The sequence below is a fragment of the Frieseomelitta varia genome, unplaced genomic scaffold, assembly GCF_011392965.1.
Source record: "Frieseomelitta varia isolate USP_RPSP 00005682 unplaced genomic scaffold, Fvar_1.2 scaffold_522, whole genome shotgun sequence".
Classification (NCBI taxonomy): Eukaryota; Metazoa; Arthropoda; class Insecta; order Hymenoptera; family Apidae; genus Frieseomelitta; species Frieseomelitta varia.
In genome coordinates this window covers 262179-286742 of record NW_025110282.1, presented here as the reverse complement: position 1 = coordinate 286742, position 24564 = coordinate 262179, and the positions used below count along the sequence as shown (strand labels likewise).

Sequence of the window (24564 nt, the reverse complement as noted above, 5' to 3'; positions counted from 1 at the left end):
GGACTCGTCGTACATGGTAATTCCATCACTGTTGCAATAAATATTCATAATCAACAGTAGTGAATAATAGACTCCTGTATTTATATTTATATCTATACGACCAAGGAGACAAAAGGAAGCTAAAAGGAAGCTAAAAAGATTGCGAGCAGAATTCTATTTTTAATATTTCATATCGAACACGTTCTATACATTTTCGTACATCGCGTGTTGTAAAATATATTGGCACGCGCATATTTTATACTTTGATTATAAAATAAATTAAATTTCTTTCAAATCCTGCAATTCGATGCGAAAGGTATGAAAAAAAAAAAGAACCACGAGCGATCTCACAGCTGATTACACCAAGATCCAAAACGTGTCGCACCACGAAAGGAACAGCGAGTCGAACGTTTCGGGCAGAAATTAATATCAATTAACGAACGTTCCGATCGAATTTGCGGGTCTCCAATCATGCTCACTCACACTCGCTACACGTATGTATATATATATATATATATATTTGATGGAACGCTATTAAGAAGTAACACTGAGCAGCTTTTTTTCTTTTCTCTCCACGTTCGACAAGCTACGTATCAGCTAGAGTGGCGTAAAAAGCTAAAAATTCAAACTTTGAACTTTTCGAAAATTCGCTTTTGATGCACGCTAATTATTCTAATTAGTTCGCAAGGTTCAGTCAACGGTGCAGTCTTTTTCGCTACAGTACATCCGCGATCCTTGTAGTTGAGATAAGATGGAGGAACGTTATAACACTTATAACTTGCTTGATTAAGTCTCGCTTCGAGGAGATCGATGATGAGAAATAGAGGAGGGAAGGAACGTAATGCCGAAGAGGGAGAACGTAATACTGAAAATAGAATAATCCCTCGTCGTATTCCATCTTTCACTTTTCTATCTTTATTGGTTCTATGTTGTGGAAAATGTCAAAAAAAAAGGTTGCAATGTTCTTGGGATGAGTTGGAGTTGAAGATATGATGCTAAATTCAATTTTAGTTACTTCGAAGGGACGCTGCAATTACTTCAATTGGACCTTAAAATTGATAATTGAACGAGATAACCAGATAATCCTGATATTAAAAATACCTGTGCGTTGAATCGTGAAAAAATTGATCAAGTGTACAACTACTTGTACTTGAAAAGTACTAAAAATATGTTACAACATTCTTGGAACGTTTCATAAAAATGTGATTTGAAGGTAATTTATTAAAGGTAAGTTTAATAAATTATCTTGAAGAAACACTATGATTACGTCGATTGTTTGAATCTTGAAAATTGACAATTGAATCACACAAAGATTAGGTATTCAACTACTCGAAAAATACCAAAAATATGTTGGAACGTTTCATAAAAATTTGGGAAACTCAATGCAATAAATTATTTTTTTAGTACAGCTTCGTTCGAACAATTGACTATTGACTGGAACTACCGAGTGACCATTAAAAATACCTGTCCACTGAATCGTGTAGAAATTGATCGTACACACGCGTAACGTTCCAAGGAGAATACGATTTCATATACGCAACGCGGTATAAATTATTAGATTTCTTACGCTGTAATAAACGTCGGTTTCAATTTACAACGCACGTAGCGAGAGAAAATTTATAGAGCACAGTGCGAAGCTCTATTTACATGTACTTTGATGAACAACTAGTTTGCACAATACACATAATTAGGGTCCACGTGTCAAGTACCTATGCCTGTAGAGCATAATACACGTACATATATTATAGTTAAAGCAAATGGTAATAAAACTAGTGAAAATTGACGAAACTGTCCAAGGTGCAACTACAGTTCATTCTCGAAGAGACAACGATGAAGGGTAACGTTATCTTTATTTATTAGATCCGACGAAAAAAAATAAGCCAGTCGCTGGATACTTCTTCGAGTATAGCGTGCTCTTTGCGGCACGTAGACGCGTGTAGGCGATGAAAGCGGTTTCCGTTAGGTTGCGTTGTTACACGTTGGAATAAAGGAACGGCGGCGTGCACGAACGTCGGCGATTTATGCGAAAACGCGCAATGGAAGAAATTTTTATTCGAGGGAATTGTATCGAGACGGCGCCTGATAAAAATCACGGCACGTTTCAGCCGTGTTCTACCCCGCGCCGATAAATGATAATTACGTAAATCATGCGTTGAAACGAGTACACACGCGTGCGTACAGCGACGAGCATAATGGCACTGGTAATCGTAGGTTTTGTATGAATTTTTTTTCCTGTTTTTTTTTGTTTTTATTGTTTCTCATCCGCATTGTCGCGATATTTTTCGTCATGTTGATCTGTAGCTTTAAATACTCGTGCTGCACCTGTCAATCTTCGTTCATCGTAATGATTATTCATTATACCAGCTTGTAGATTTTCGTCGGCTGGATTTTGATTGGGTCAAGTTGTGCAGAAACTATTCAAAACAACTTGGAATTTGATTAAAGACGCTACGAGGATTCCGTAATCTCGTGATATCTGTTTTGCAAAGATACTTGTCGAATTTATAGAAACAGCTTTTGTATTATTCGTTTATTGAAGCCATAGTTCTACGAACTTGCTATTAAACAAGTCGCTAAGCAATCGTAACATCGTAAAGTGAAAATAAAACGTGCCGGGTAAAGTTTCTGAATTAAAAAAAGTTTAATGTTACCTAGTACTTGATTAACGCTTAACTTTTCCTTTATGCTTGAAATAAATTCCCTTGACAATTAATACGGCATTTATGTTAATGACAAACATTCGTTTGATCGTGGAATAACAAATAATTTATACATTCTGCGCGAATGTATATATAATATATTTATTTGAATTTAAATTTCAAAGAAGAATGTATTTTTGTATTTATTGTTACCTATTTGTTTATCATTTATACGCGTGTATTTTTATCAGTTTCCCTATTTCTTGTCTCGCGGATTGTTAAACGATTTGACAAGCGATGACGAAACGAAACGAATTATCGATTCGGTTATGCTCTTCGTTGTGTACGCTTTCGAACGAACGTGGCGTGTTTCTACAATAACCGAGTCTCTTCACCTCTTGGTGCCATTTTCAATGATGGCCAATTTGAAAAGAACCCTTGAAATTAGAAGTTTTTCGTTTGAAAGTTAATAAGACTCGCGTATGCGAGAAGAAGCGAGGGAGCGAAAGAAACATAGAAAGAGAGAGAGAGAGAGAGAAAGAGAGAGACAGAGATAGAGAGAGCAAAGAAACGGAAGAGAATGATTTAACGTTTAAACACGGCCGTGTTTAAGCGTTTAAACGTAGTTCTTTGGAGGGCAACGTTCGTGAAAGAGAACTAAAACGCGGCTGGCTTGTCGATCCGCTCTCCTTTTCCCTCCGTTCTTCTTTTTTTTCTCTTTTTGTTCCTTTTTTTTCTTCCCAGTTTTTTGTTTTCAGTTCGAACTCTTTGTTTCTCACAGCGACGTTTTTCAATTACCGCATCTCAAGCGATAATTGAAACGAAGATATTCGCGACCGTGTAATATTATGCGTATATAATTTCTGGTTTGAAATCGAATACGAATCAACGGAACAACCTTTTTTTATATATATATATATTTCAACTGTATTGAAATATCAAACTCGACAATGTGTATTGAGCGGAGAGCCTCGTGGTGCTTAATTAGATTTTGTACTTTGTTGAATTTCATTGTTGCATCTTTGGAATTGGCAGAGTCGTAACAAATATTGTCAATTAGCGTTGATCAACTCTAATACTAGTCAAACCGGATTTGGTCAATCTGGTAGATTTGCGTGTGTGAGTTATTCAATTGTTTCTCTTAATTTTGTGACGATAAATTTATCACAAGTGTGTAGAATACAGTTCTATAACTGTTCTGAATGTCAATATATTTAACTGGAATATATAATAGATTACGTTACAATAAGATAAATTATTGTCACGTATGTCAGTGTAGATGGCAATGTTTATTAAATTTTTGAAGGAAACAGATACTTATGGACACCTCTAATATTTCAACGTTGTATGTATTCCTGCACGCGTGAATTTCGACGATTTTATGGTTGACGCGCGACGTGGAGATCCTTCCTTTCAGACGAGGCGAATCGAGCAGAATAAATCCCTCAAATCGCTGCGAAACACGTCCGTTTTTTTTCATTAATTCGCGAGCCAGCGTGGACACGGGCCCCGACGATTTTTACGTGGCGGGAGGGCCGTCGAAATTATTAAAAACACAATCGGCTCGTCCGTTGATCGTCCAAATTTCCAAGAATGAATCTTTCACGAGCGGATATCGGCCGGCGAATATAACATCGGTGCAGCATTTATTATTGAATTTTCATTTCGTCGAACAAACACCAAAAAGCGTGTTCGAACTGATTGTCTAGCATTTCCCGGCCCCCGCTGGAAAATTGTACAAACCGTTCCATTCCGCGAATCACCGCCTCGCCTGTCCCTCTCGTCAATTATAGCGAGTCGATTCGATTATTGAGTTTTAACACTTTCGCGGAGAAGTGGCCATTATCTTGGCCGTGATCATTTGCTCGAATCAGAAATGGTCAAGTATCGAGCTTTAGTTTGTCCCTCTCCCCCCTTTTTTCACACACGCGTGGAAATTCAAATTACTACAGAAATTACCCCATTACGATCTGGTAGCAGTGATGTAAGAACTGTAACGTTTATTTGAAAATTTTTAATTATTCTCGAATAGGTGTAAATCGAGAAACCTTTTGAACCTTTATCGAATACAGCTGCGCTAGGAATCGAAATCCCTCAATTTTCGTACCAAGCGTAAAGTTAATTTAGACTTTTCGTCCTGAATCCTTTCCAAGGATCGATCTCGATCACTTTACCAATACTTTCAAGACTTTCAAGATCGATCGACTTGCAAAGACTCAAAATCTATGATCATGAGATTCACAACTTAACGATACTTCGAACAACGCGTTTAACTTCGAATCACGTTCGAATTTTACATTATTTATATAAAGATTCAAAGGGATTCAAAGTGTCTCGGATCCCGTCCCGCTTCTAGGTTTTCTTTCTCGCAATAAAGATGCAAATTTCTACGTCAAAAAATAGAATTTGCCTCTCTGCAAATGTTATCGTCGTATTTCAACTTCGAGTATCACTTCGATGACGCTGATACACAGCTGCAAAATTCTATCGTCCATCTCGTTCGCTTGAAAACCTGTTTTCCAAGTGAACTCTCTCTCTCTCTCTCTTTTTCTTTATCGAGATGTCGAGAGGAACGCTCGAGCGGGAAACGCGAGAAAAACCTTCTTCGCGCGCCGGAGGAAGTTTCGTTATCGCGGTTAAATGGGTTACGCTGGATGCAAGCCGAAATCAGGGTTGGCTGCCTCTCTCTCTCTCTCTCTCTCTCTCTCTCTCTCTCTCTCTCGCTCTCGCCAAGTTCCGCTCCTTTCGCTTCTTCTTATCGGGCCCGGGTTCTTTGTCGTCCGGCTTTGTCCGTGCACGGGCATTGTGCTCCATCATGGCTTCCGTGCCGTGTATTCAGCCACCTACAACGGTGCAATTCGATGCGGTGCTCAGGGGTCGATTCGTTTGCTCCGCGGGTCATTCGACGCCGAGCCGAGCCGAGCTGAGCCACGCCGCGTCGCGCCGCGCCCTCTTATATATTTCACTTTCGACTCGGACTCTGGCGTAAAGCAAACTTTAACCGCGTTCATCGAGCGAATTGTGCTACGCGACGCGATACAGTCTCTCTTGTCGCTACAGCCTCGGCTAATCCTATTGATTTCCGGTATCGCTCGGCGATCGTTATCCGCCACGAGTGTGGCTTGTCTTATCTGGTTACGGTCCGATTCCACGGCCACGGAGAGTTCGAGAAGCTGAAGATCCACCCAGGATAAAGCCCATTTGTCGCTGCTCTTTAGACCGAATTTCGTCGAAATTTAAGCGAAATCTCGCTTTTAACCTCTTGCGCTAGTAACTGGTTAACACGGACCATAACGAGTGACCGAACCGTATGCAATAATTCGTCTTCTTTTCGAGTTCATCGGTATGTCGCTATCGGTTAAAAATCACTAGGAAGCAATAAATTTATTACTTAAATAGATACTATAATATAATATAAAATTTATTATTATAAAATTACTAAGAAGTAATAAATTTGTTATTTGTTTTTCCGGGTTATATTTCAATATACTCGAAACTGAGAGAATACTGCAATTTTGGGCCAAATATTTTCGACGTGCGTGGCAAATGTTTTTTTTCGTTTTCTTTTCTTTGGATCTTTGTTGTTCTAAATTTAAATTTACACATTGTCACAAGGACCAAAGTACAAATGCAACCAGAGTCAGAGTATTGCAGCATTTTTACTTTCGTCAACAAGTTACCAATTGAAAACAATGTTGCCTCGTTCGTACGAAAGTTCTGTAACGTTGTAGAGTATAATTTTTTAATTGTACCCTTGCAACGTAGAACGAAGAAATTGGAGCGTATTTATTTTATCGCGACGGATCGTCGCTTGACCTTTAATTGGTCTACGCGCTGTCGTTCGACTTCAATTGAAATCCTTTTATCGAGTTTTCATCATCGTGATATCTCCAACTGGTCATCTGCCACTTGCAGTGTAAGTCGATTTATTTCGTCGATGGAATTTTTATTCGTTTCACGTGAACAATTTCGGAATTTATACATCTTTTTCTATCGTCTCGTGTCTTTAAATTCTAGAGACCTCTGGATCTGCAATCGCTGTTGGAAAGATGAAACATGTGATAGCGAAAATATTGGCACAAGTCTGGGAACATCGTGGACTTTAATCACAACTATTCCATCGACTTGGATATCTCGTGACAAATCTTGAGTCTCGATTCTGTTGGAAATCTAGAAAGTCTCGCGATAAATGTTTGATAACGTGACGAGTGTTCAGTATCGTACAAGCTTTTTGATTACTTTGGTTCAAACAGTATTACTCATATTTATCTAGATGTCGACATTCGTCCAAGTTACTCAGATATCGCACGTTACAGTTGAAACGCATGTACGGCAAACTGTAGAAACGAACAACACAGATAACGAATGCGCTTGCGACAACTCGAACTTTCTGAATTTTCGTGTCAGTGATATCGTCCGAATCAAAGTCTTGGCGGAAGACGTTGAATTTTCATCGCTGTTATCAAACGGTCGTTGCAACTTTCAATGGACGATCAGAATTTTTCAAACTTTCAGAACGACCGGGAGTTTCAGAGATTCTCAAAGGTATTGAGCTTCGTATCATGGTCGAGGCAATTCGAATTTGTCATCAAAGCGACAATCGATGGCAACGATCAATGTATTTCAGTTTGCCAGTTCGCGTGTATTTCCGCTAAAATTATTTTCCAAGAAAGAAAATAATTTCGTTTTCGATCTTCTCGCAGGAGAAACAGATTATTCGTTGATCATGATATCACATATTTACTCCAATTAAAAATCAGGCAACTAGTAATAATAATTTATTTGGCACTTTCATCACATTTTGCTACTTGATCCATCTATTTTTCTTTTTTTTTTAATAAAACATCAAAATTTCAGGAAAAAACTAATTTCATTAATTTCAAATTAAATTCAAATTCAAACATGATTTTTTCCATTACGTTTCAAAAATTATTTCTCAAATTTGTGCTCTTTGCTTTAGTAGGAAGCAACACTTCGGCCCACCCTGTGTTAATAAAATACAATTGCAACGACTTTCAAGTTACATCACGTTGTAGGAAATTCAGTTAATAAAATAAATGAATAGTCACGCGACATTGCAGGAAATTAAATTAATAGACTTTGAAAGAAATTCTTTATAGAAATTGCAATTATTTCGAGTGTTTGCTATACTTCTCTGTTCCAGTGTCCTTCGATTCTTCATACACGCACAGCCTACTATTTACCATGCGTACTATTTTTCATGAAAAATAGCACGGTCTATTGATAAGTAAATTATTTCGAAATCCAATGCAACCGCCGTGCGTGATAACACAACCGACGAAAACGAAGGAAACCTCGAATGATGGCGGATCCCTTTATCCGTAATTGAATTGAGATACTTTCGAGCGGGTGGCGGCGGCTATCTTTTCGTATCGCGAGGAAACGACGCGCCCCGACGTGGAATCTTTCAATGGGCGAGGCGAGGGTTCGAAAAGAGTTCTCCCTGGATGGATAGATCGCGGCCTTGGAATCGAAGGGAAGTCACGTCAGCGAAAAGTTGCGGTTTTTCCGAAGTTTCGTCGAGGAAGCGCGTCTCTCCCTCTCTTTCTCTCTCTCTCTCTCTCTCTTTTCCGCCGTTGCTGTTTTTCTTTTATTAAACGGCTCGAGGAAATTGAAAACCGTGCACACGCCGATCGAATTTTCATTTCGTCGGGAGTTTTTCCTGGAGGAACGAAGATAGGATCGATTCGGTGTTTACCGGTGACGTTCACCCGATTACCCGAAACTCGTCTCCGTTTTCTCGAAAGGATATCGGAGTGCGTTGTGAATCCCTCTTTGGATTTACTTGCCGGTGAAAATGGTTACGGGCGAAATGTTAATCAGTAGCATCACGGTATCAATTATTTTCACTCTACGTTGTCGCTTTTGTCAACAGAACTCGTGCTCAAAGTACGTTTCATTCTTTCTTCCTTTTTCTCCTCCCCCTTTTTGCAAAATGAGTGAGCTGAAATTGCAAAAAATTGACGCATGGTGATATAGGTTTCAGTTAATGAAGAGTTGTTGCGAGATATTTGAAAATTTCTCTCTTTTTTTTTTTTCTTTCTTGCTAGAAATATATGTTATTTAAATCGATAGTTTTTCAGGAATCTTTAAGAAGAAAGATTGCTACGTGTTTATCGTGAAGTTTAAACTTTTTAAAGGAAGAAAATTATTAATAGTGTGTATAATTAGCGAGGTTCGAGCAAACGTTGTTTCATCCGCTATCAATTATTATCTCAATCACTAGCGTCGTTTAATAATTTCTTAACTAAAGTTTATAGTGATTATGATAATTTATATTTACATCACAATACTATAAATAAATAATAACTCCGTAATTAATTTTAGTTGTTTATATAAAAATATTATCAATACCACAAAATATACAATTACTAATAATTTAATGAAGATTACATAATGGAAGTTAAATGACGAAATAACGAAATAACGAATGAAGAATTTCTACTATGGCTACAATATATATAAGTGTCAGTAAACATTCCTATGGTGATAATAANAATTAATAGCTATTTTTAAATATTCTATTGTTTATATTAAATACACATCTCGACGGAACATAGATGTCGTTGATCTAAATTCTTCGCTACAAGTTTTCACTGTCATCCGTCTCTAGACTCTGGAAAATTTATTTTCAACTTCGCTAATCGCGCATTAAATTTGCTCGCTTAAGTTCTCACGAATTTGCTCGTTCCAAGGTAAATTTTAAAAAAATTGAACGCCCTGATCGTTAGCTATTTCCACCGAAATTGTTTCAATTTATCGGAAGTTGATCGACTCGTCGTTTACTTTCTGCCGTTTCCGTGCAAAGTCAGCTTAGCACGCTAATTTTATAAAGGTGGCTTTGATGAGACGTTAAAGCGGAATTACCTCGGATCCTATTGGCCCGGCGAGACTTTCGGGTAAATCTCGTTCCACCGGATTTCGCAACAGCGTGAACTGAACCGCGCAGGTTTGATTATCTGGCTGTACGCTTAACCGTGGTGTTGGCAGATGGCGATTTATAGCTATCCATTAAAGAAAACGCGGAAACGTCGCCGGGCGTCTGTCGCGTTACAAACGACCACTCGAGCAATTTGCGAAACAATAAAACAGCCAGCGATCTCTAATCGTTTGCGCGGCAATTTTTCTCTTTTCTTTTTCATTCGCCGAAAGCGGTCGTTTGGCGGCGAAATTGTTCTCGGAAACGATTGCCTCGCGTTTGAAATTAAACGGCCCTCGGTTTTGGATCGAATTTTGATAAAGAATTTTGTCGGAACTTTTGAAGAATTTAATGTACTCTATTATGTGAATTTGAAAACGTAAGACGCTTTTATACGTATACGTGTGTTACATCGGAGAGTTTATTTTGAAAGTCGAATGTGTAAATTATGCAGTTCCATTTAGCGAATGAAATTTCGCTTGACTGAAACAAATGAATACTTCAAGGTTTCAAATTGTAAATTGCTTATGAGTAAAGAGTTTGTGTGTGCAAATCTCTGGAAATGTTCGACAAAACATCTTCACATTTGATTATCAAATTCGGAATAAATCCAAGTGTACGTATAAAGATTACAAGATATTTAATACAAATACGTACATTGGAAAACTCAGGGTCACAGTCTATTACAACAAGTCTGAATATTCAATGGGAATCATCTTCAACACTTGTTAACGCGTTTAAAATAATTGTCCATTAATTTGCCTATTAATTTTTCACTAAACAACAGATATCTTGTAACTTCTGTGTACATTTTCAAATTGCTTTCAAATTCCATTGACATAATTATAATGTAAAACACACACAGCTATTGTTAATAAAATTTCAAAATGTTTTGCAAAATGTATCCAAGTGATCGAAGTATTCTTCTAAAATAGTCTCTCGTGAGCGACTGCTATAAAAAAGAAACGATACGCCGCGTGAAATTTCACATCGGCTAGAGCTAGATCGTTAGCTTCGTGCCAGCCGATGCCTCGATACCTCGAGAATAACCATAACTCACGGAAGCACGCGCCTTTGAAACTACAGACCAAGCGTTTCATCGCTTTACAAATGATCCAAATTACCCCTCCGGGCGAAGCGCGACGACGCTGTTTGATACAAAGCTGCGAATTAATAATTCGGCTAATTTATAACGAGCGAAGATTTAATCGAGTAGCCGGATGCAACGATCTCCGAACGATTCATCGAACGGCGACGAATGCGATAATTGATTGAAATTACAATTTCGTGGAAACGTAGGATATTTATATCGTTGGACGCGAAAGGTGCGATTCGAGGGTACCGCGCGAGTTGGAGCGCGTGGATTAATCACGCTCGAAACTATTTCGATTTACGAGGGAAGCGGTCATGTAAAAAGGGCCGCGATTGTAGTGACTAATTACCACTGGTCTGGAGATCTGGGTTTTACGTCTCACCCGACATTTCCTGAATCCCAACAGGCGAAAATTTCACCTTTGATGTGTCGAACTTGCGTGAATCTCGTATCTTTGAAATATCAATAATGTCGTTAATCTAAACTAGATCTCATGTCTGAGCGTCTAAACTAAATACAACTAGATCTCTGAGGGGAATTGAAGGGAAAAGGGAGAAGAAGCTTGATCTAAACTAGATCTCTCTGTATCCGAGAAAGGATTTCTTTCCCTTTTTACAATTTTCAATTTCTATGTGCTAGCTGTGCTCGTGCGATAAAGATAAAATAAAACGAAACTCGAGATGAAACAAACTGAAATTAACGAAATGAAGTGAAAAATAAAATGAAATCAACTGCAATACTCGAATTGCAATACTCGAATATCGGATAACAGGAACGTTCACACTTACGTCCGACTGGTGACCAAAGTTCCAACATACTTCGAGATCTCAGTTCAGCGAATACTCGATCGAAGATCAAACGTCCAGCCAGTAACCTAAACAACTCGCATTCCGTTCGTTCGAAACTTCGTCGTAGTCCCCTGGAGTGGTCAATCTATCCTCGCAGACGTCGAGAAACTCGCTGATCGTCGAGCGATTCGTCGGTTCGTTTTGAAGAGCGTCGTTCGTCGTTCGAAATCGACGTGGCCAGGTTCGGCTGCATTAGAGCAGACGCGTCGGCGAAAACAATGCTCGCCGACGCGTCGAGGAGCGGCGTGTCGCTTCTTCTTGGGTGAAAGCTGTCGCGAAATGTTCCGGCTTTACTTCCCGGCCGATGGAAAAGCTTTGATGGTGTGGCTATCGCGGGACGTGCTATAGGTCGCGTTTTTCCAAGTGACTGGAGTGCAGAGAGGGTCTGGAAAGAGCCCGCAGAGCGACTAGGCTAGAGAGCTGCAAAAAGGTTACCGTATCCATTCATTGTGGCGCGTGACAGGTCGCGCGGTTCCAGCCGACCTTTTCTCGCTCCTTTCTGAGAGGAGCTGCAGCCACAGGGGTGTTCGCTTTTTATCCCTCCCCTTCCCCTCTTCCACTACACCTATCGGGTGTATGCACTCGTTGCAACAAACGTTTGAAACACGGTTTTCAACGGGGGGTCATTCTATCGACAGCGCTCGCGTGCTCGTCACTCTCTTCGACTTTCACGTTTCATTTTTTTTTTTTTTATTTATCGTGTTCTTACGAATATACACTGTGTAACTCAACCGACGAAGAAGAAACTATTGGGATTATTAAATCGACGTTTAGTGTGGAAGAGATTTCGAAGCCTGTGTTTGTGTTTCTGGTGATTTTTGATCGACTTGAAGATTCGGCCATTGTCATTCAATTGTACTCACGTTTTCTGTAATAACTCTCTTGGGATTGTTCGCGAGAACAGTTCAGCGGAGATCCCGAGTAAACTACAGAAACCCTATAGAATTTTACATTAGTTTATTTCTGTATTTAATATAAAATTTAAATTAACATTTGATTATTAAATTTAATAAATTTTAATTTTGAATAACTTTAATCAAAGAAAATAATTTGATCATTAATTTGAAATTAAAGTACGATTCTGTAATTCCAATACATACACAGATGTTGCAAGATTCGATCATTGTCATTCAATTGTACTCACGTTTTCTGTAATAATTCTCTTGGGATTGTTCGCGAGAACAGTTCAGCGGAGCTCCAAAGTAAACTATAGAAATCCTGTAGAATTTTACATTAATTTATTTCTGTATTTAATATAAAATTTAAATTAACATTTGATTATTAAATTTAATAGATTTTAATTTTGAATAACTTTAATCAAAGAAAATAATTTGATCTTTAATTTGAAATTAAAGTACGATTCTGTAATTCCAATACATAGACAGATGTTGCAAGATTCGATCATTGTCATTCAATTGTACTCACGTTTTCTGTAATAATTCTCTTGGGATTGTTCGCGAGAACAGTTCAGCGGAGCTCCAAAGTAAACTATAGAAATCCTATAGAATTTTACATTAATTTATTTCTGTATTTAATATAAAATTTAAATTAACATTTGATTATTAAATTTAATAGATTTTAATTTTGAATAACTTTAATCAAAGAAAATAATTTGATCTTTAATTTGAAATTAAAGTACGATTCTGTAATTCCAATACATAGACAGATGTTGCAAGATTCGATCATTGTCATTCAATTGTACTCACGTTTTCTGTAATAATTCTCTTGGGATTGTTCGCGAGAACAGTTCAGCGGAGATCCCGAGTAAACTATAGAAACCCTATAGAATTTTACATTAGTTTATTTCTGTATTTAATATAAAATTTAAATTAACATTTGATTATTAAATTTAATAGATTTTAATTTTGAATAACTTTAATCAAAGAAAATAATTTGATCTTTAATTTGAAATTAAAGTACGATTCTGTAATTCCAATACATACACAGGTGTTGCAACTATTCGAAAAACAAAAACAAAAGTAAGGATCCACGTGATATAATATATCAATAATAATTTCCTTCAGAATTGAAGTTGCTCGAACAAACTCCTACACTGAATTGAAGTTGCGCGATGTGATTCTATAATTTCAATCGCAAATGTTCTGTCACAAGTCGGCGGAACGTTAAAAGACAAGGAAGGATCACCTTGGAAATTTATACAAAAATATTCGATTCTGCGAGCAGCGTGGATACTATAGTTTACGAACAGCTCGCGAATGTGGGGGCCTAGCCCCATGAAGCGTGGATTCAGCGTGATCTTTCACGGACTCGCCCGGGGGGGGGGCTTTCTTATTCCGCGCCGTTCGACGCAGACGGCCGATAAATCGTGACATTATGGCGTTAACTCGAATCGATGCGAGCGCGGCGGACGTTTATCCGGCACACGAACGACGTGGACGTGACCTGTCTTCCTGTTCGCTTAATCCTCGCGTTCCTTCGACGCCGGGAAAACATATTTGTTGTCTAACGTGACGGGGATTGGCTTTCGACTTCGTTGCGCTTTATTCGCGCGTCGTCGTGAAATTCCTCGGTACTTCCCTCGGGACTTTCGGTAGAGAGTCTTTCGTTTCGATAAGTAGGACGCGGGTACACACACCCACTGCAGGTTTAAGTAATTACGATCGATTTCGAGGAGATAATCGATCGTCGCGCATGATGGATCAATCAATTGGTGCATCGTGTGTTTTGATATTTTGAAATATTTGTTTCAATGTCTATATTTTAATATTCGTCGTAACATTCACGTCGACTATTCAATTGCGGATTTTTATACAAAAACCATGGTTTTTGTAAAAGTTCAGAAGAGAGAAAAAATCGTTTTCTCTGTCTAATTATTTCCTATGCATTTCTTCGTTTCTTAAATCTCTTACAAGCTTCTTGAAAAAATCCGCTTTAGTATTTAAATATGTTGAACAAACCGTATTATAATAGAGTTGAACAATGAAATTATAACTATATTATAATAACAACTATATTACAATTGTATGAATAGTTGAAACGAAAACTTCGTTCTTCTATTCTGACCTTTGAACGATCAAAAAGTTTCCAACAAAACGTGTTACGTTATCCATTAGTATTGTAACCAATAATCAATTTTCAATTGTAATGATTTTGAATAATTTTCGATGTAGCGGCTAACACGCTGTAATTTTCAAGTTGATTTTCCTCCGGGTCGTCGAAATTTCTTCGAGCAACGTGGGCTGCATCTTTGCGGTAGCTTGTTCTTCCTCGCACGCACATACGTGCACATTATTTAAATACACGTGCACGCGCAGATCGAGCGGAATCATCGCGACGAGCGTGTAATCTCATCTCAGCTGGAGGCGTCTTCGCATACATGCCTGATGGAACTCGCATTGTACTCTCGCGATGAAAAGACAACGGTGAGAAAGCGGCATTCTTATGGGAAAACGCGTGTAGTACCGACCGCTGAATTTTTTATTCGCCAGAACCATCCGCGTAACCGCCATTGTCTAGTTTTTCTCGTTACGAGCATGTTCGCTGATATCTTGCCTCGCTCGTTAACGACGAGAATCGTGATCGTCCCTTCTAAATACGTCGCCAGTTTTACGCCGTGACCCCTTGCTTTTCGACGAGTCGAATTAATACTTCCGCGAGATGTTTCACACGGCACTGAATTTCTTTCTTTTATTCCTTATTTCTTGTCTCATTTTTTTTTTTATTTTTACGTTTGTCGCAGACAGAACAGCGAAATTTGCGGCACACGTTTCGTCGTAGCTCGCTTGAAAATAATATTCATCTTTCGTCCTCCTCGAGTCAGCGTGAAATAATTTTATAATTGTTACAATTGGAATTCGAGTTGATAATTTCGTTCCACGTTTTGTTCTGATTTCAAATTCCTCGCGTGGTTGGTATAAGTTTCGAGTTCTATAGAAAATTTCATGATCATAAGATTTTGGCGATCTAATTTTTTATTACGAAGCTAAGAACCTAACATGTTATTAGAAAATTCAACACACCCGCTTCTTACTTTCATCCAGTAAAATCAATGATCGTGTGTTACGTGACATAATATTTTTTGCCCTCGAAAGTCTATGTACGTTCGCCAAATTTCAAATATTTCGAAAAGGAGGAACAAGCTTGCTTATCCTAACTTGTTAATTAAAATTCTAAAATATACAATTGGCTCTTTGCGAGACAATACAAAAATTATGGTTCTCGAGTTATCGCTGTTGCAGAGACAGTTCCAATTATGAAAATCTTCATAAACCCATAAAAAGGTATTACACGACAATCATCGTCAATTGTGTCTTAGCATGTCGTTGCATATTTATACGATAAAAAAAAAAAAAACATATCACTTTAAATAACAAAATCAAAAAAAATCCAGATTTTCTCCTGAGTCGCTTTCGTCGCAAAAACGTACGCACAGAAACTATTATCCCCTGAAGTAACGAAAAAAAAAAAAATCTTTTTCTCTCTGAATTCTTTGCTCGTTTCATATTTTCTTCTCTGCTACCCACGTTGGATTAGCAATCGCGCAATTTTTTACCTCGAGGTCTCGTACCCTATCGCATAATCCGTTCTCGAACGCAGCGATGGGAGAGTTAAGCGCCGTACGATCAGCATTTCGTCGATCGAGCCCCATACACGCATCGCGATATTTTTTTCTTTTTTTCTTCTTCTCTCCCTTTCGTTCTTCTCTCCCAGTGTTTACCAGCATCGAGCACCGTGGCCATTAGCCGAGGGACCCACACGGGTTTCGAGTGGGCTCCGAGCCATCGATGCTAATGACACAGGGAGTTTCTCGACGGTCACTCGTTTCACAAGGACAATGCACAATGCTCCGCCCGCTGATGTGCTTCCAATTGTGCACATGGTTCACCGTTCCGCCTCGTTCAGAATACCGAGCACAGACGGTTTCAATATTAATGTCAATCCGGGAAATCTCGCGGGATGCTACGATCAAGATACAAAAGAGAAACAACACGCCAATTTACACGCGTGTGTGGCTTTTTTTTGTGGCGAAATTCGATGATCGAATTTTGGACGATTCGAAGTAATTTCGAGGAGACGCGATGGCGATTTTGAGGTAATAGAAGAGAAGAGAAGTTATAAAAGCAGTAAACGGAAATTGAGCCCGAGCTGCAGTCACTGGAATTGCAGGATTGTTTTCGGTTTCATTGAAGTTTCATCGTGAAAAAGTTGCACGTGAGTTTCGTATATTCAAATTGTTTCCATTACTTTGTTCGAGCCATGAACAAAGCAATGGAAACTTACTTTGTTGATCAACTCCGCTCGTTGTCAAATAAGAAAATATAACGACGCGACTTGTGTGATTTACCTGTACACAAATGAACATGTAGAACTAAGTCAGCTGTTGCTAATCGCGTTACACGTCCAACACTTGACTATTTACATTCAGTTAAGAAAAGTTTACTTTGAAACTTGCTTACTAATTTTTAGAGAAATTGCGTACGTGCCATTTTTTTCTTTTTCAATAAATGTTATCCTCCAAAGAATGAAAAATCTCGAGCGTGTTGTATTCAGAACGAGCATTCGAATATATTTTCGCCACTGCGACTATAGTCGTAGCAACCCTATTATATTTTCGGTGCATCGTGTGTAAAATTTAAGGCAAATCGATGAAGCGAACGCTCCCCTTGTAAGCAGGAATCGTGGCCAACGTGGGTGAACTTGGTCGAACAAGCCGAGAGAAGAGAAGCAAACGGGCGCTTTCTCTTCGGTGCCGGTGGTTTGCTTCTTCCCTCGACGTTGATATTGAAAAATTCACGGCTTCCCGTCGTTCCGAAAATCGTCGATGCCGTTGACGTTTTGTCGTTCGTCGATTCATCCGCATATTTTATTCGTGAAACGTTCGTTCAGAACAGCGAATCGTGTTTTCTCTCTCTCTCTCTCTCTCTTTCTCTCTGTCCCTCTTTTTTATTCTACAAACGAATACATTTTCATCCTACTACAAGCGAAAACATTCGTGCGTTCGCTATTCTTTTATCCGAGGTCGTGTGGTGTTCCGTCGATTAAACAGTAATAATTTCCTCGAATTTTCAATTCGGTAAAAATTTGGATAAATAATACAGCAGACAGCCTCCCGTTATTCTATTGTCTGAGCAGAAATATTAATACGTAGGTGTACGTGTGTTACAATCGCTTTAAATACATTTTATTTTATTATCTTTATGATATTATTGTAACAATGTTATTTTTTTTTTATTTTTTTAGGTGAATACCTAATTCTGCTTAAATTCAATTCCAATGTTATTTGTCATTTATACATGTATTTCGAATATTCTATCTACATAGTTTTCTTTGTTCGTATTCGGATTTTTATACACTTGTGGGAAACTCAGATGTGTAAAATGGTCAACTCTTTCAGGGGAAAATAAATCCTACTTGTCGACAGAAAGGTTAAACGTTCGAATAACTTTATTTTGTCGCGTGTGTATATGTGTATCACGACGAGAATTAATTCACAGTGGAAATAACGGATATAATCGAAAATAATCGTAAATACGCCGCAGTGGGCAATTCGTGACATTTTTAGCGACCAACTATAACTCTCAAGGGGTTAACATAACATTTTGCTCGCGATCGAGTTATTTACGTTATTAAAGATTCGCAGGCTCTCATTTATGAAGCACGTAAATATATTTCGTCCCAGCCACCATTCGTCAAAGAAGACTTTTAAAAAAGAAAAAAAAAAAAATAAAACGAACTAAATAAAATATTTGAAATGGGATCTCTCGTACATTCCCGCTAAAAAAAAAATCAGAGTATGTTAAAATTTCGAAAGAAATAACAACTTCTTCAAGCAATCAAAAGGCTTATCTCTTACACTGCTGCAAAGTTTAAAATATTCTTTCAAGCTATAGTACAAAAAATTATAATTACAGTTGCGACATTTTCTCAAGCTACAAAATGAAAGTAACAGTCGCGATATTCTTGTGCGGAGAAGATTCTCTGTGAAAAAAAAAAAAGAAGAAAGAAAAAAAAAATGAAACGGTGCTCCAGACTTTTTCGAGCAATATACCGGGATTTGTATTTTTGCTGAAATTTATGTCGAAATTTCTCCCGTCGATGTTCGCTCGGCAGGTTTCCAGAACGCGCGGACGTGATTCGTGGAATTCTCGCCGTTTCAAGATTCGCAAATTCAATTTCATCGCGTGCGCGATCGAATAAATTGCGGCGGCGGGATGATAATATTTGCGTAGCGGAATAATTACAATCTGGGCACAAAGGCCTGCCGTGAAGTTACGACGCAACAGCCGTCTCTTTCTGCTCGCTTTCGCGTTTCCGTGGATGCGTTTGCTTTGCTCGGCCAAACATATTACCGTCAGCCAGCCGTTGCTTGCTCACGTATCGTATCTTTGCCAAAAAACAATGCCGCGTTTATGAGTTTAACTTCTGTCCTCTGGATCGAGTCTCCCTCTCGTTCCTATCCCTCCGCCGACACTCTTTCTTCCTCTTCTTCTTCGAGGTTTTTCTAATTTCTACAATTTTGTGCTTTTTTTTTTCTTTTTTTTTTTTTCTTTGTCTTCGCGATTTCGTAATTTCATTTCATTGTAGGAAAAGTGGAACGAGAGGTAACGCGATGTAAATGCGAGAGTGTTTCTTTCCCTCGGTTCTTTACCACGTTAAATTTTACCGAGGTCGAAGTTGCTGCGATTTTTCACCGCAAATGGCTTAATTTGAGTTGTTTAATTTGAGCTGTATGGAATAACGGGGCACGTTTGTTAGCGCGTTGGAAATTACGCTAGTACGCGGTTCTATTTATAGGAAAAGTCTAATTACACTCGCGTCGAAATCGAATTCGTTCTTTATCTGAATCTTTCTCCACGTAACGATAATTCGCGGCTGAAGCCATGTAATTTACCGGTAATTTCCAGTAATTACTGGTAATTATTAGTTTAACAGTAATTCAGATTTGTAGATTAGTTACGCAGTGCCGTCCCATAATTTGTTTTATTAAACTTCGGAAAGTCCGAAGATGCTTTTAATTTTTTAGTGCTTGAATCTTTGCGTGATTACCAAATTCCCTTAGATATGGAATTTAATCAATTTTTAATTACATTAAATGTCAATTAATATCCCTTTTAAAGTTTTATCTTCGTCTAACTTGAATAACTCTTTCTTCAAACTATACTGAACGCTCTGCGTTCCTAGTATTCATATATTTTTGTTGTAGAATGCTTTGGAACAGTGTGTCAATACTACGTCGGCATTCGTTTCATTCCTGCGTGTTCGAAAAATAAACGCAGACGCATTCGGAAATATTGCATCGCTAAAATTATAAATATTATAATAATTATACGTACGTGGCTCAAGTTGTGACAGTTCGTAAGTAAACATTAATAAAGTCATCTCTCCGCAGATAGTGGCGCGAATTTATTTATTCAAAATCGGCGGAAACAAAAATCAGTGAAACGGAGAACGTAGAACTGCGGATTGCAATTTGAAATTAATAAACGGGGCAGCATAAATACGTCCGAGCGTAAATACTGAGCGTTCGCTGGTCAGAGGTTAATACTGCCGAGATTCGATGTGAATTTTCATTTTCTTTTCCTTCGTTCGTTTTTTTTTTTTTTACTTCTCCCTCCGCTATTTTCCCCCTTTCCATTTTATTTCTTCTTCTTCTTTTTTTTTTTTCTGCGCTAACCATTAATGAAACGGCTAATAAAGCTATCTGATGTTCTCAAACGATCGAAGTTCAGTTTGAATTTAATAACGAGATTCCAGGCGTGTTTTAAATGTCACGGGGATTTTAAACGCTCGCGAGGAATGATAATAATCTTCGTTGGGAAATTATATGGCGCGTGTGAAATCACGGTTGAGCGAGGTCAGGGAATTTCACGGTTATCAAAGAAAGTCTCGGTAATCGAATAAATTGCCTAATGTTGTTGCACACGTGTTGAACACGAGGAACGAGATATTACTCGAGATCATTCGAAAACTGATAGATCAATATATTATTTGTGTTTTTTTTTTTTCTCCGTGATCTCGTACAAAATTGCCTTGCGACGATTGTACTGTTCCAGAAACCAAATTAATCAGTTCCAATTTTTATTAATCTCATCATTTCTTAATTAGCACACGATCGATATTCAGCCCTCAAAGGTGCAAACGAGCATACTCTCGTACTCGGTCATTCATTCATCACAAGATGACGTAAAAAATTATATAATCCGTTCTGAGGTAAATTAAAAAAAAAAAAAAAAAAGGAACTGCATCGCCTTTTTTGTGCTGCTCCATTCATGAAGTTGATCGATGCTGCTTTCGAACGGGTTGAATTTTATTGTCGGCCGCGAGGGAAGCTTTAGGGTGATTAATTGAAGATTAAAATGCTTGATTAATCGAACATTCCGAGTAATTCCGCGTTACCCCAAATTCCATTCTTTTATCTTATCAGTGTTTACAGCAAATAAGTTACAGCTTGTTTTACTGGTCAACGTTAATTAGTCAACTGTTTTTCTTCCAGTGATGAACCATTCGAATCACTTACGTATTTATTACATTATGATACATCAGTCACTCTGGATAATTAGTCAGTAATAGCAAAAAAATACCTCATTGTTTCTTCATTAATGAATATCGGTGCTAGTTACAAGGCAGTCAATTTACTTATTAACATTTTGTCGATCGAATTTGAAGCGATACTTTGTAAATAAATTGCTGGTGAATGATACAAAAGAAAAAAAAAAAAAAAAAAGAAAAACGTTTGTCGAGGGTTAACATTATTAAAAAGCGTAAACATGCGTTTGTTATTAAATACGTATTATCCTCATTGCGTCGGCGACAGCAGAATTTCGAACTCGTCGGTTTGAAGGATGCCTCGATCAGTCGAAAATAACCGGCAGCGGAATCTCGAACGTGCAAACTAAACACGATGGCGAATGGCGCGCGGGTTAATAGTTTAATGGATCGCCAGACTGTTTGCAGAGGCCGCAAACAAAACATTTCTCCGGTCCTTTCTGCCGTTTCGATACAAATAGCACGATAAATCACGGTACTTAACGTTAATAGGATCATGTCGCAACAGGTCTGATTTATTTGCCATGGCCGAAACGAGATTTTCGATGTTACGAGCTGCCGTCGCGGCTCCTCCGCGCCGGAGGAGGATGGTTCTTCGCTTGGATACGCTCGCTGCGGTTCTTCGAGACGTCGAAAATCGCGGGGAACCGTTTCGCGACACTGTCACGAGATTTCTCGCCATTTTTCGCGTGAATATTAGGGAAAAATATCGAACGATCGCTTGAATTTATTTGTTTCGTGATGCCGTTTTCGCATTTTTCGGCAATTATCAAAATCTCTTTGATCTCGAACTGAACGAAAATTACAAACGTTTATATTTTCGTCATTATTGTATTTCCATTTTTTTTTTTTTTTAACGTGCCTTTTCTTCCCTTAACGGGCTTTTCCCAAATAATGTAGAATAAATAAATAAGAATATCGTCGCTTAAACCGATTGTGTAAATTTATTATGCCGGAGCAACGGTGTTATATATATATTTCTTTTACTGTTTTAATTGATGTTTTTAATCTCTTCGGCGCAGGGTTCGTTGCGCCCTGTGTTTGGCAATAAAATATTACAAATTCGCACACGTACTACGTTCGTATGGTATAATCTTCGGAACTCGAACGAAAAATGAAGTATTACGTTGTCGATTCGATTACGATGAATGCACGCAGTGTCATTGACGAGTAAAATATTAAATTTACAAATTGCCATGAATTTCCAAGTATGGAACAACAATTCCCGTGTGAGTTTGCGGAAAATAATCCCTACGTGTCGTAAGAGGCGACTAACATGGAAATTCGTGTTGATCAATCGACAATTGGTTCGTAATAATTAAAAAAAAAAAAAAAAAAAAAAAAAAAAGAAAGAAAAAAAAAAAAAAAACAAAAGAAGAGAGAAAATAAAACAACGAACGTCGACGTGTTGCACTGTTCGCAATGATGTCTAGTAATTCGTGGATCTGCGAGTTAGTGAAACCGCAGTGATCAATATTGAATTGGAACGCGTAATTGTTCAAAGTATGGAGTGATATTGAATTTGGATACATTTGACAGGAAATTTCAAACGTCGCTCCGAGTCCCGGCAGCCTTTCACAACGAGAAGAAAAGTATCGAATCGATGATTGATACAATAATATCGATCAAAGAATTTAATTTTCCAACGAATCGACAAAACTCGATCAGTACTCGATTTCCGAGGGAAGTACAAACTGATTGAGAATTAGAATTCGATCGTTTCGTTGTCGCGACTGACAACCAAAGTATTTCGCGAAACAGCAACGAACTTCAATAAGAAAGAAAGAAAGAATGCTCTCGGATGACGTATCTGGCGCATTCCTAATTGTTTTATTACCCTGTGCACGCGTTTGAAACGTCCAAACGGTTGGCCCAAGGGTTCGTAACTATGTTCAATAGCTTCCTCTACTTACGAAGTAACGAGCATTAAACTCGCACTTCCTTACTTCACGCCGTGCGTGGCCACGTCAGATATTTATTGTTAATGGAATCGAAGTGCATACGAAGCTCGTGCACGTACGCTCCGTTGTCGAGCGGCGAGTGTGTGTAACACTTTAGGCGAGATGAGTACACGCGAGAGAGAGAGAGAGAGAGAGAGAGGGCATGACCCAACTCCGGGCGTCGAGCCGAGTGTCTAGCAAAGACCCGGCTTTTATTCTTTTTTTACGCTCATCAGGCCACCTTTGCGCTTCCTTTCTTCCCTTTTACTTTCGCCCGGTGCTTCTTAAGATCCGTTTTCTTCTTCCTCCGTCACATTTCTCGTCCCCTCGTCGCTCGTTTGCCATTCCTAATTGTACACCGCCATCCGATAACCCGGTGAAACTTAACGCTCCGACGCTGCTGCCGCTTCCGACTATCAGGGGTGGCGAAGTTCCGTCGTGGAAAACGCCTTGGGCAGCGTTGCATTCGTCGAAGTGCATTTTATTTTTTTTTTCAAGAGAGAGAGAGAGAGAAATGTCCTTACTTTTCCACCCGCGGCGTGATGTAAAGTTATCTTGGAAAGAAAAAAAAGGAACTGACGACTGTCGAGGTAGAAGCTTCGCTACTTTAAAACGAGACCAAATGGTACCTCTTGCTCGCGAGGTTGTGTCAGTTTCAATTATCGACAAAATTCTTTTACACTGTCATTCGTAGGATTATACTCTTCGCTGTGACTCTTCGTGGGCAAGAATGTTAATTGCATTGTCCATTGTGAAAAATAAATCGTCCATGTCTGTGCCCAATTTTTTTTATTGTTTTAAGCTTTTAAGAAACTTTACTGAATAATCTATTGTACGATTAGTTTGGAAATCATGTTCGTAACACGGTGGTAAATTTTCAATCCAAAGGTAAAATGATCAATTCGTGAAATAAATGATTCGTAGAAATAATAATTAATTATTAATAATTCAGAAATTTCTCTTTTACTGAGCGATATTTATAGAAACGTAACATCGATATTAAAAAATATAATATATATAATAATCATGATAATCAAACTATTAATATAATAATCATAATAATAATTTAATATCCTTTACAATCATTTATAATTAATTTTCACTTTTATGATCACACTTCTAGATAGTTTACTTTCCACAATGTTTCCCTTTACTTACTTGTACAATGTTTAAACAAAACTTTTGCTGAAATTCTCCTTTCTAAATCGTACAATCCAGTCGTGAAAATAATCACACGTACACACGTGTTACGTGTTCCATTGGAACTATAGAATTCTTTTGCAACTAAATTTCACTCTTGCAATCAGTCTTCAAAGTATTGGATATTTCTTAGATAAGACATCATTCTTGAGAATCACATTTGTAGAAATGGTTATGAATCATGCATCGCGTGGATACGATTCAGCACGATGTCTAATAACAATCCACAAAGTCCGTGGTGTTTGCATGTAATGGCTGGTATGCCGAGTTTGCGAGGGATGCGTAATGAACTATCCCTCTTAATCCCTCGCCGAGTGCTTCGGATTCCGGGCATTGCAACAGCCAATTAAAAATAATATACTTCAGTGAAAATGATTAAGCGATCACGATTTGCGGCTCCGAACCATTTGAAAGTTTC

The 24564-nt window shown here is 38.3% G+C and overlaps 1 protein-coding gene across 1 annotated transcript in view; it reads left to right on the top strand.

The window, feature by feature from the left end:
- LOC122533363 (semaphorin-1A-like) overlaps nt 1-24564 on the top strand; it is a 372885-nt gene that overhangs the window by 169771 nt on the left and 178550 nt on the right. The window lies entirely within an intron of this gene.